Raw genomic sequence first — 13,189 nt, forward strand, 5'->3', positions numbered from 1 at the left:
ATTCCTAGGCTGTTAGTGTAAGCAGGGTTAGGTGATGTATAGAATGTTAATCTCTATGCCACTACTCGGGGTCTCCTATCCCTATTCAACCAGCGTAAGTACAATAATTACCCTAGGTCCAACACATAAACTAATGGTCAATATTCCCCATATGCCCAAAATCAGATTAGTACCTCACATAAAGAGCATTACAAACATGAAGCAATTGAATAAGATTATAAATCAATAGGATCACATAGTGGTCAAATCAACATAGAATCCAACAATTGAGAAACAGGTTCATCATAACACAACCTAACCTAGAAGAATTTAGCTACTCATAGTATAATTAAAAATACCACAATTGATAATCAAAGATAACATAAGAAGTCCCTTGAAGAGATGGCCTCCAATGACTTTAAATGCTCAAAAAATCACCATTTGTGCTCTCTAATTCGTGTTTCAATCTCCCAAAATCGTCACCCTTGTGAAAGTGCAGAAAATCCCCTTTTAAAGGCGTCAGAACAAACCAGAAAGCATCAGAAAAGGCCTAGAAAAGTGAATATCGCGCGCGTGATACCTTGCATCGCGAGCGCGATGCAGCTTTTAGTGCCCTATCGCATGTGCGATCCTGGGTGATGGTTGATGTAATTATCTCCAAACCTTCACACTTTTTTGCTCCCTTTTCACTCAAATTTTCACTAAGTCCACAATTTGCACACTTAGCTATTTTTCCCTCATTATTTGGTCATTCTTCCTCATATTTTCTCGATATTCACTTGTTTTGCTTTGATTCTTCGACTAAATATATACAATGACAGACTGTCATCATAACTCCAAACTTGAATTGTTGCTTGTCCTCAAGAAAATCGTATGCAACTGTACATTTTAACAGACAAAAAGTCGCATAATAACAATCGAACATCACCAAGTTAAATATTTATTTTACCTGACCATTTTTCTAGCTCCTAACTTCTATCCGACGAATTCGGAACAACATCCTCAATATTGACGAGTACTCAACCTGTCTCTTAAATCACTATAAATCACTCAATGGATAGGGTGATCTCTCAATCAAAATGCAAAATCAATTAAACTTAGCTTGAACATTTCAATCTTGTTGTTAGTTTCTGCATGCTTCTTGAACATTTCATCTTGTTTGCCCAGCTGAGTCCTTACAACTTCATTCTCTTGCTTCAACTCTTGCAGAGTCTTCAGAACTAGAGATGGTTCAGAACCAGAGCCTTAAGCTTCCACAAATGGATGTGTTCCAAAAGATTTTACTATTATAGTTTCTTGAACAGGAGGAGGAACTTCCACTTCATATTCAGTTTCTTCTTCTACCATAATTCTAGGTGTAGGAGGAGGAGTAACTATAACATCAACTTTAGGTTCTGCTTCTTCTTCTTCAGCAGTCAGAACTACCGGGATATCAATTCCAGGAGGAGGAAGTAGTCTTATAGGAGATTTTAAGGTGAGTTCAGGGGTATTAGAAGGTTCTTCATAGATCATTTCTTGAGCAGATACATAAGCAAATTCCGAAGAACTAGTTTGAAGGAGATGGGGAGTTTGTTGTTGCTGTTCTTCTTGTTGAGCATATTGTTATTGTTATTGAGCTTATTCTTGAGATTTTGCCAATGTTGATGAAGAAAAAGGTTTGGGTTATAGAGAGTTGTTAGTTTGAAAGATAGAAAGTGTAAGAAGTGAATGTAGCAAAAGTGTGTGAAGTGACTGAAGTGGGTTTATATAAGGGTTTTTGCAATCATGAATAAAATCTTGAACAATGCATAAATCTGACAAGGGGTAAAGCGTGAAGATTTCACATAATCCCAAGAAAAATATTCACCCAATGTGTCACTCAGCCATTCAGAAGTGTTTTAGTTTTCTAAGACAAGTACCTTTGAAACTATTCCGCTAACCAAGACTGATTGACAACTATTTAATGCAAAAATTGTTCAGTATCCAGAAGATAAAACGTTTAACCAAAAAAGTTATGAATGGATACTTCTGAACATATGAAATCTTCTCACTTCAAAAGACTCAATTGTTCAAAGTCAGCAAATCTCAGAGTCTTATTAAACCATTTTGAGAAATTAAACATTATGAGATAATCATCTTTTTCATTCTAAACATAAATCCATTTTAAAATTCTTTAGAATGAAAGCAAATCTATCTTCAGATAGAGGTTTTGTAAAGATATCAGCCCATTGATGGTCTGTATCAATAAATTTTAAGTTGAAAATTCCCTTCTTAACATAGTCACGTATAAAGTGATGTTTAATCTCAACATGTTTAACTCTAGAATGTAAAAGGGGGTTCTTAGATAAACAAATAGTAGAAGTATTATTAAAGAGAATAAGAATATTACTCTCATATATCTGAAAATCTTATAGCTGACTTTTCATGTAGAGTATCTGAGTGTTGCATCCAGAAGCTACAATGTATTCAGATTCAGCAGTTGATAATGTTATGGTTGATTGTCTCTTGTTGGACCATGAGATCAAGTTGTCTCCCAAAAAATGGCAACTTCCAAAAGTGCTTTTTCTTTCAAGTCTATCTTCAGCATAATTAGCTCACAATAACCCACTAGCTTATACTCTTTTGATTTTCTATAAGACAAGATTAATAGTACCTTTAAGATACCTAAAGATCCTCTTAATAGTTGTTAAGTGGGATTCTCTAGGATCTGATTGGAAGCGAGCATACAAATAGACACTACACAAAATTTCAGGGCTAAAAGCAGTTAAGTATAAGAGAGAACCAATCATACCAATGAATACCTTTTGCTTTACCTTTTCACTTACCTCATCCTTCTCAAGGATACATGTAGGATGCATATGAGTCTTTTCTATCTTGCATTATGATATGTCAAACTTCCTCAGAATTTCTTTAGTATATTGATCGCGACTTAGTATGTCTATCGAAATGGCTAACTGCAAGTGCACAACCGTATCGCGTAGTTTTAAAAAGATATCGAACCCAAAGGACCAAAAACCAAACTATCGTTATCTAAAGTTACTATGTAAAGATAAGGCTAATGAATGTTTTCTTTTTTATATTAGATTAAGGTAAACTAGAATTAAGGTTGAACGGGAAATAATAATAAAATGAAAATATTCAATAAAGAGGCATCGGTATGTAAATTACATTATTCTTCGAGGATTCGGTAAATAATTAACATAAAATAAGGTAAATCACTTTTCAGTAGAAAATATCAAATTAAAAGACTTTGCCTCACACTCTCGTGTTATTGACTCGGGCTATACTCTTAAGCCAAAATGTTTTGCTCTCGCTCACCCACCTGAGTTAAAAGTAAATTTTGGATTAATGTGTTTAGGATTAATGCCTAAAAACCACTATCCTGTTAAAATCTCAAACTCTCGCTCTGTTAATTTATAACCTTATTGACTTTTCACTCTCATTGCAAAAACCTTTTTAAATTAGAATTGGAAACCACAACTAGAAAAATAACTTATAAAAATTATCATTAATTATTACTGAATCCCGTCGGAACGACGGTCCTTACATAACGATGTCAAAAGGTTTAGCCAGACATGGTTTTAAACTTAATCATACAGTTATAATTATTAAACAAAACATAATCATGATCAAACTTCAGAATTGCAAGCATACAAATAATATTATGCAATTAGGCCAAATAAAAGCGGAAAGTAAAGAATTATGCAATTAAAAGAAACCTGTTGAATAATAAAAACTGGATTAAACTTCGGAGAATTCTTCGAGTACAAATAATGACTGGAAATACAACAATGTCAGCACGCTTGATCCAAGCAACAAGTCAACTTAAGAACTAAGGTGCAGTAGCCTCCTGATGTGGAAGAACTATCACTTTTAAAGTATTTCTGCTTAAGCTAAGAATCAAAATTACATGATACAAACTTGGATACTTTTTTTCTTCTGGTTCTGCCTTTTTATACTGGTAAAATATGAGCTGAACTTCCCTAAATTCGTGTGGAAGTGGTTGAGGAAAAATAGGAGGACTTTTGGCCATGTTTTGTGCAGTTGGTGAAAAACTGTACTGCGTGCCTGTGGCGAATGCCACAGGGCCATGCCGAACGCCATGGTGCTAACAGTCTGAAGTGACGTGGCAAGGGGGTCATGGCGAACACCACAAGCCCAGAACCTGCATTTTTAGTGTTTTTCTTTTTTTCTTCCCTTTTTCTTCATTTCTTCTCTTTTCTTTATTTCTTTCTCACACGTGAGTTCTGCATCGACAAGTACCTGAAACAGGGTAACAATACCATCATAATACAATAAAATATGCATAAAGTTATACTAAAATGCATGTGAATCGAGTAAAATAAACGGTATAGTTTCAAGTTATCAAACTCGTTCATACTTGAACCTTTATTTGTACTCAATCAAATGCTACACTTGTGACATGAAAACTAGGAGACTCGTAGCATGTAAATCCATGAAAAATCACATAAACAATCAATTAATCATTCTAAAGCTACAATCTTCGCTTTGGTTATAATTGCTTAAATAGGTACTAATCGGTAGACTAAGGATATCATAATAACGATATTCCGTAATTGCGGTCATGAGTGTCCCTACATGGAAACAAATCTAAATGATGTCATTATATTGCAAACTTGTCGACTCACCTTTTATTTTTTCGTTCAAGTGCGATCACATTAAGCATGTTATCTCTCACACTTATAGTAGGAATATATTTTAGTGACTTTGGTCTTATCTTTTACCTTCGGTTTTCCGGTTCGGGGGTTGATTATGGCATCTAAGTGGTTTAAGCCCCCTCCCAAATCGTAATCGCGGGGGATCGGACCGTAGTCCGTCCTACCAAGTTTAGTGCCAAATACCACTAAACCAACTACGATTGGTATTGGTAATTGAAGTCTCAACATATTTCATTCAATATCATTTTTATTCTTTGGACCAAACACTTATTTGCATCAATCTCCTATGTAAAGCATGACCAAGATGATGTTGACCGCCTTAACTATTTCATTAGGTAAGGATACATGTTTTTGACATAATGAATATTCAAATTAATTCGCATGTTTAGGAGACTTAAGGCGTTAAAATGATACCGGTCTTGCACACAAATTTCCCAAGATTTTACAATTAAACCTCAATGTCATTTGTAACTTAGAAATTTCTAATTCTGAAATGATTTTCATGAAGAAATTTTTTTGTTATGGCTCAAGAAACGGGAAGGTCAATAAATAGTGGAAACCACGCATAAAGACTCGATAACACATGCATTGACTTAGTTAACACTAAACAATTAAATTAGAAATGGGAATGGATAAAATAATAAATCTACCTAAGAAAGATGTAAATAAAAGCGATAAAGTTCCTCCCCCACACTTAAACCTAACATTGTCCCTAATGTTTCAAAAAAAGGTGGAAAAGGAAGGTAGAACCTGAATGGAGTACTCAATGACGGCCTAAGCCTCGTGCTCGTCCATACCTACCATGCTGAGGAGGTGGTATACCTACGTGCTGCATGTACTCAAGTAGGTCCTCGGTCCCTACATGCATGCCTTGCATTTATTCAATCAAGATCGATATGTTATGCTCGATCCTTCCTGCATAGTCGTGTTGCTGATCAAGTATCTGTTGGATCTATGCCATCATGCCGACTTGTTGTCTTTGTATATCTCTCAACAACTGGTCACGTTCGAAGCCTACATTGTTACGGTGTCGTAGCTCACAAAGGACATCATCAAGTGCGATCATGATGCCGACATAATCATACTCCTCTCGGGACTAGTGTTAGGGAGAGGTACCTGCAAAAGTGTTAGAAGGGCCAGGTGCGGTGCGTGCACGTGTAGTCGGGTAAGAGAAAGTGTGAGCATGTTGCTCCATCTCATCAAATTCATCATCAATCTAACCACCTTGGTTATCCTACATAGGTATGTCATTAGGGCTAGGATGACCGGGTTCAGGGGAAGTCAGATCATAAAGCTAATTGTTCCTGTTACACATATTTGTGCGTGTGTGGCAGGGTAAAATGATATTCCTAATCTTGCAGTTACCAACCATGAGGGAGTATCTGTCGTCCCTCCTGGCCTTAATTAAACATTGGGCTCGACAAGAATCGATATCCAGGGAGGGCGTTGGTAAGGGTTGTAGAATTGCAAGTTCATTACCTAAGCCTATGCGCGGGCTATGGAGGTAACCAGACCTCTAATACAGAAAGGGGTGGCCCATCTTGTGTAAATCAACTGCATGTGTGCCAACATGAAAGGAGTCGTATTGACTCATGTTAGTGTGAATATGACATGTAAAAAGAAAAACTCTTTAGAATTCACCCTACCATTGTTTATTCGGCCAAAAATTGTGTTAGTTAATATATGATGTACATAGCGTATGGACGAGTTATGGATATGTGAAGCTTTTATCTCTTCCCAATCGAATATTCTCTCACCTGTCAATTATTCCCTGTAAGACCCCAATTTTGACCCTAAGATCCCTCATGCTATCTCATCATATGCATTGCCATTGGGATCACATCTTGGCATCCTCCTTACCCCTCATTCATTGGGTTTGCATTGAGAGAGATCACCAAGCACATTTGATTGTGTCATACTTTATATTTTATCATCTTTACTAACCAAAATACCAAAAATATGTCTTTGTATAAACTAACTCTTTTGTAGGTAGGGCATGTGCTCACCTTTGATCTATCAAGCTCACATCTAGGGTTTAAGACCCTCAGGGCAAGGAGCTCAATCAAAATTGGTTTACTATGGCTCTAATAATCATATATGAATCCCCATGATCTTCACATGTTATTTTGATCAAGGATTCTTCAAGAATATGGAATTGGTTTGCCTTGGAAACCCTAATTCATCTAGGTATCTTGTGTAACTTCTTCAACAAGATTATTCACCAATTGATCAAATATTTTAAGGTATACTTCAAATTTCATCATCTTATGCATATATTATCCTCCATGAGTCCCAAAAGTCAAGAGAATGGCAAGCTAGCAAGTTGGTTCATGGTGGTTGACTAGAGGAATTCATCTGATAAAAAATGGGGTTCCCTAGACCCTATATCCTACACTTTTTATCATATGAAAATTATTCCAAGAGAAACGTTACTCTAAATGACATTCCAAACAACTTTCATGTTGAGGTCTAGAGCTAGTTTTGCTTGGAAAGTCATTTTTTATGGTGAAAGATTATAGGTCATTTTGTCTAAACCCTAATTTGGAGGTCAACTTCCCAAGGCCATAACTTGCTCAATTTTTACGCGATGAAACATTTCCAAGTTTCACAATCAAACTCAAGATGTCTACTTCAACATTGATGTTTGGAGGAAGAGCAAATTCAACTTTTATATGCATGTGATATGAGGATACATTATAGGTCATTTTGGACCAATGCCATTGAACAAGAGATTTTCCTCAACTTCAAAAATGCATAATTCCTTTATATTAAATCCAAATGAGGTAAAATTTGTGACCATTTTTAATGACATTGAGAGAGATACAACTTTGGTGAAGGAACTTTTCTCATTTGAAGCTCACATAAAAAGTTAACCAAGATGGTATAAGTGAACATATGGCTTGACAGTTAGATTTTTTTTTGTTGACATGTTTGATTTTCCCAACTTCCATCTCAAAATTCATCATGATCTAAGAATCAAATGAAAAAGTGTTCAACATGAAAGTTGTTTCTCTTGATCTAACCTTTCCAAAAAGTCCTATTTCATCCCATTTGGACAAGATATGAGTGACCTACGCATGGCTTGAACATTGGATCATCATTTGGCATAAGTGAACTTGAACCCTCCATACACAAATGCATAGCTTTCCAACATGAATTCAGCAATGTTAGTACTCAATTATGGGCCAGAAGGAATGATTACATGGGCCTATCACACGGCCATGCACCCATGCAATGTACAATTCTATTTTTGGATCTTCATTTCAAGTGTGCATATATCAATCCATATGGCTATAAATAGAACCCCTTGCCATCAAAATTAAGGACCCTGCGCGCCAGCTTTGATTCCCAACCTTCAAACCCTCTCATTAAAAGGATAATCTTGAGAATTTCCATTGGAAATTGAGTTTGAATCTCCACTATTTTGAGATTCAAAACTCCAAGAGTCCTGTGCCTTTTTTTCATCCAATTCCACTCCATCAAGTGTCTTGAGCAAGATCAATAGCAAGTAAGGGCAAGATCGATCGAATACAGACCTGCATTAAAGGTATTTTTCAGAAATTTTCATCTCTTCGATTCTTACTCAATTCTCCATAATTCTTCTTGATCTTTGGTTGTCTAAAGTCCTACCAATGTAGGCAACAAGATTGAGTTGCTTTGAGGTCAAATTGAAGCAACTCAGATCACGCACCTCAAAATTCAACTCCCTGTATCTTTCAATATACTCTGAGTTAGGAGAGATTGAGGCCATATTCGATTTCAAAATCTTCTTTACTTTAAATTCATGTCCTTCTTTTTAATTTTGGTGATGGTTGTGAGTGAACAGTCCGGTGAAGCTCACCGGAGAAGGAGACCGGAGATTTGGCTCCAGCGGTGTGCTGACACTCATCTGAACCACATGATCCATTTCAAATGTTTTAATCTCGTGCCTTGGTTTTGCATACCATCCATACAACGCTTTGACTTGTGTCCACCATGGAACGCACGCTAGCAGACACTTGATCTGCCACCTCAATTAATGAGGGAGATCAAGTGGTCCACGTTTTTTCTATTTTCTGATTTTTCATTTTATTTGGTTTATTTTCATTAATTCATATTAATTTTGATATTGATCCAAAAAATATGAGAGTTTCACAAAAAAAATTAAATAAATTCCTCTTTCATTTTCTGAATTAAAATTATTTTTTGGATCATTATTAATATTTTTCATGATTTAATTGTTTTTGTGATTATTTTTAATTGTTTAAAAATAGTTTTAAGTTTCCAAAATTAATGAAATTTTTTCTCCAAGGTCCTTTGACCTTGTTTAACCTATGATAAATCCCATGGTCATTTATTTGGTGTTTTGATGAGGTTTTAGGATTTTGACCAGCCATAATTTAATTTAATGCATTATTTAATTGATTTTAATTGATTAATTGCAAAATAAATTGTGTTGAGCTTTTGATATTGAATTGTTAAGTTTAACTTGTGTTGTTGGGCCTTGGTCAAGGTTGATTTGACTTTGTTGAGTTAAAATCATTGGATTTAGGGGATTGATGAAATGTACATTTCATCTCCCAAAATGAATGAATGATTTTAATTTGATAAAAATCCTCCTTTGACCAATTTGTGTTGATTCCATTTCCCCTCCCTCTTCATCTCAATCCCATTCTCTTCTCATTCATTTCATGGACCTATGATGTCTCTATATCCTAAGGCTAGTTGATTGCAAAATCAACATAAGTGTGGATGAGATTAGGTCCACCTCTTTTGCATATTCTTTTAAGTGTGGTATGTTTTAGGAGTATGGTTCATAATACCATATCTCTAACATGCATTAACACTAAAATTTCTATTGCTCGGCCTCAAATAATTGTGACTTCTACATAAGTCCAATTACGATTGCTTAACATAGCGCTAAATTTTGACCCAAAAGGCATAGCATTCTAGTAAGTGAGATTGTAAGTCTTCCCTCTTTCATGGTATTATGTGGAAACTTGGTTTTTTTTCCTTCCTTTGGAAGATGTCTTGGTTCAAGGATCCATGCTTGTGAATAATGGGTTGAGTGTTCTCCAAAGAGTGACTTAAACAAAAGCAAAAGCAATACTAACTTCTAATCAACTAAAAACTAACATTTAATTTCAAGTCATTTACTTTTATGCACTTTAATTTCAAGTCTTTAGTCATTTACCATTATCCATACCATTCAACTTGTTTACTTTAATGCCATTTTCACTTTGCTCATTTGAGCCTCATTTTGTGATTATATTTTGATTGTATGTACTTGTTTGTTTTTGTAGTCTTTTGACCTTAATGTACATAATAACAACAAAAACCTTAAAAGACATTTTGTGTGGACTGTTGGATTTGATCTGAGACATTGGACTTAGAATTAGGCAACACTCCCTATGCAAGTATTGTCGCAATAATAACAACTTTCATGAAACCATGTGCTTGTGATTTGAAACTTCATCTGAAGCAAGTATTGTGATCCTATCTGAGTTAATCTGCTACATGGTCTTATTGAAGCTGTTACTTTGAACCTGTGCCTAGTGCCTATCTTTGAATTCATCTGATACATGAAAGATTATGAAGGAGATCATGAAGTTTCTAAGCTTGGATGTGGATATCTTTATTTGATGTCTTGATCTTCATCTTGCTATTTGTGTATTGATATTGCTTGATTCTAAAGTCCAAGGGAAATTTGGGTTTCTATATGACATTCTTGTTTATTGGATTGCAGCCCATTTGTCAGATCTTTTCAACTCTTAACTTTTAAAATTTTTTCTTAGGATTAGTCTCTCCATCTCTTCCCCACTTCTTTAATTTCAAATCTCTCACCTCTTTCAAAATCTTCTTTGCTTGTGATTTCTAAACTTAGACCATATTGCAAATTAGAAACTTTGGACTTATGCCATTGAATTTTTAAACTTTTTTCCTAAAATTTCCAAAGACAAAAAGAACTAACACTCATTCAAACTTTTTAGGCCTTTTGTGCCTTTGTTAAACTTAATTTTTTGTTAAAAGCAATGCACCCACTTTGAAATTGTTACCACGAACTACGAGGTTTTGATCCCTCATTTTATGTTGGTGCGTAGGCACAAGTCCGAAGGTCTTGTCAAACACAAAAATATAATTAATGAATTCTTTTCTCATCCCTCCACTCTATTTATTACAAACATTATTTTGTACAAAAACACATATGCACACAAAAAAGGGCTCCCTAGGAGTACCTAGGACACTTTGGGTGCTAACACCTTCCCATTGTGTAACCAACCCCCTTACCTGAAATCTCTGGCATTTTATTAGTTTTGATTTGAAAACTTCTTACTTCTGGGTTTTTTTTCGTACTTTTCCCTTTTCCCTTGGAAACAATAAAAGTGCGGAGGTGACTTTGGTTTGATTGACGTCTAGCTTATCCATAGCTTGATGGTCATGAATTTACCGCTATAGAAATCAAGTGGCGACTCTGCTGGGGAGTAGTCTCTAGTGAGTTTAGCCTACTTTTTTTATGTGTATATAATTGTATATTTGATGTATGTATATTTGTTTGTGTGATATAATCTGCTTGTTATGCTTGGTGATTTCTGAGTGGTGAGATAAGTTCTAACCCGAACTTGAGTGCAATTAAGATAGGAAGATGGTATAGTCATGTTCAACTTGTGTGGAGTAGTCCTTAACAAGTTGGCTTGAGACCCATCTACTCAGTGGAGACCCTTTTAGAGTTATGAATGTCACACAAGTTATTTGTGGTTAGGCATTACTTTCTCTGATTTGGGGTCCGAGAAGCTAAGGACCGTAGAACATTTAACCCCTCTTGGCCTATTTAGGACGTAGTACGGAGAGTATTCAGGTGTAGACTTGATAACAGTTGTTACGCGATACTACACTCAGACGAGTTTCTCTTGAGAATATTATGGGTTGATGAGTCAGTCATCCTAACCTGTAATATCCAATAGATAGAATTAAGACTCTGGGAACTTTTTAGAACAAGATCTACAGGTTTTATCCTTAGTACACTCCTTTGGGATGGTTCTTACCCAGACTCCATGCTCGTGACTCACAACAAACCCTTGATTCTTGGTTGATCCAATCAAGTCTTGTCAATATCAATGGAACTTGGGTGTTGATAAGGTGAAAACTATAATCCACCAAAATGTATGATTGATCTTGACAATGACTCGATTCATCCCTTGATATTTGTTTATTTGCCTTGTGCATGATCCCTTATTTGTGATTGTTGCATTCATGCATTCATGCGCATCATAACATTCATCACGCCAAAATTACAAGGAACTGAGATCTTATTTGCAAATATTTTCAGACCATGGATTATGGACGAAGGAACACTAAGAAGTACAGTTTCAGATGTCCAAATTTGAAAGAGTTAAGGAAGCTGTCATCCTTTGTATTAGATCCCTTGGACTTCAAGCAACATCATGGGAAGCTTTTGTCTATTTTGTCTGCTGATGTGGTTGAAGGACTGTTGAGTATGTTGGTTCGGTTTTATGATCCTCTCTACCATTGCTTCGCTTTTCCTGATTATCAGCTTGTGCCTACATTAAAGGAGTATGCCCATCTCTTGGGAATACCTGTTTCTAGAAAAGTTCCTTTTAGTGGATTGGAAGAGATTCCCAAATCTCATATTATAGTTGAAGCTCTTTACTTGAAGAAGTATGAGATTGAGGCTCATTGGGTGAAGAAAAGAGGATTGTTTGGATTAACTTCTGAGTTCCTCATAAGGAAGCTACTACCTTTGCTCAAGCCGATAGTGTGGATGCTTTTGAAGATATCTTTGTGTTGCTCATTTATGGGTTGGCTTTGTTCCCTAACATTGATGGTTTTGTTGATGTTAACGTCATTAGAATTTTCTTGATTGGGAATCATGTGCCTACTATGTTGGGTGATATGTACTTCTCTTTGCATCTAGGGAATTCTAAAGGTGGTGGAACTATTGTCTGTTGTGTTCCTCTTCTGTACAAGTGGTTTATTTTGCACTTGCCTCAGACGCATAATTTTGTGGAGAACAAACAATGTCTACGGTGGTCTCAGAGACTTATGTCTCTCACTAATGATGATATAGTTTGGTATGATTCTTCATTAGGTAGCTTGGAGATTATTGATTGTTGTGATGAATTCTCTAATGTGCCCCTCATTGGTACACAAGGAGGAATCAACTACAACCCTGCTTTGGCTCTTCGTCAACTTGGGTTCCCCTTGAGAGACAAACCTAATAACACTTTGTTATAAGGTCTTTTCTATCAAGAGGGTAAAGATCCCCAACATTTGAAGCAGAAGATTGTGCATGCTTGGCATAATGTGCATAGGAAAGGAAGATCCGAGCTTGGTCCGTGCAATTGTGTAGCTTTGGAAGCTTACACTCTTCGGGTGAAGAATAGAGCTTTGGAAGCTTACACTTTTTGGGTGAAGAATAGAGCTTTGGAATTGAAGATGCCTTATGCTTGTGAGAGACCTATGTCTATGGTTGTGGCTGAGCCATTAACTCTCCCTAACCAGGATATAGAGGAGTTGGAAGACACACTCGCCAAGATGAAGCAAGAGAAGGATAT

Source organism: Lathyrus oleraceus, chromosome 7, assembly GCF_024323335.1.
Source record: "Lathyrus oleraceus cultivar Zhongwan6 chromosome 7, CAAS_Psat_ZW6_1.0, whole genome shotgun sequence".
In the NCBI taxonomy this organism is placed as follows: Eukaryota; Viridiplantae; Streptophyta; class Magnoliopsida; order Fabales; family Fabaceae; genus Lathyrus; species Lathyrus oleraceus.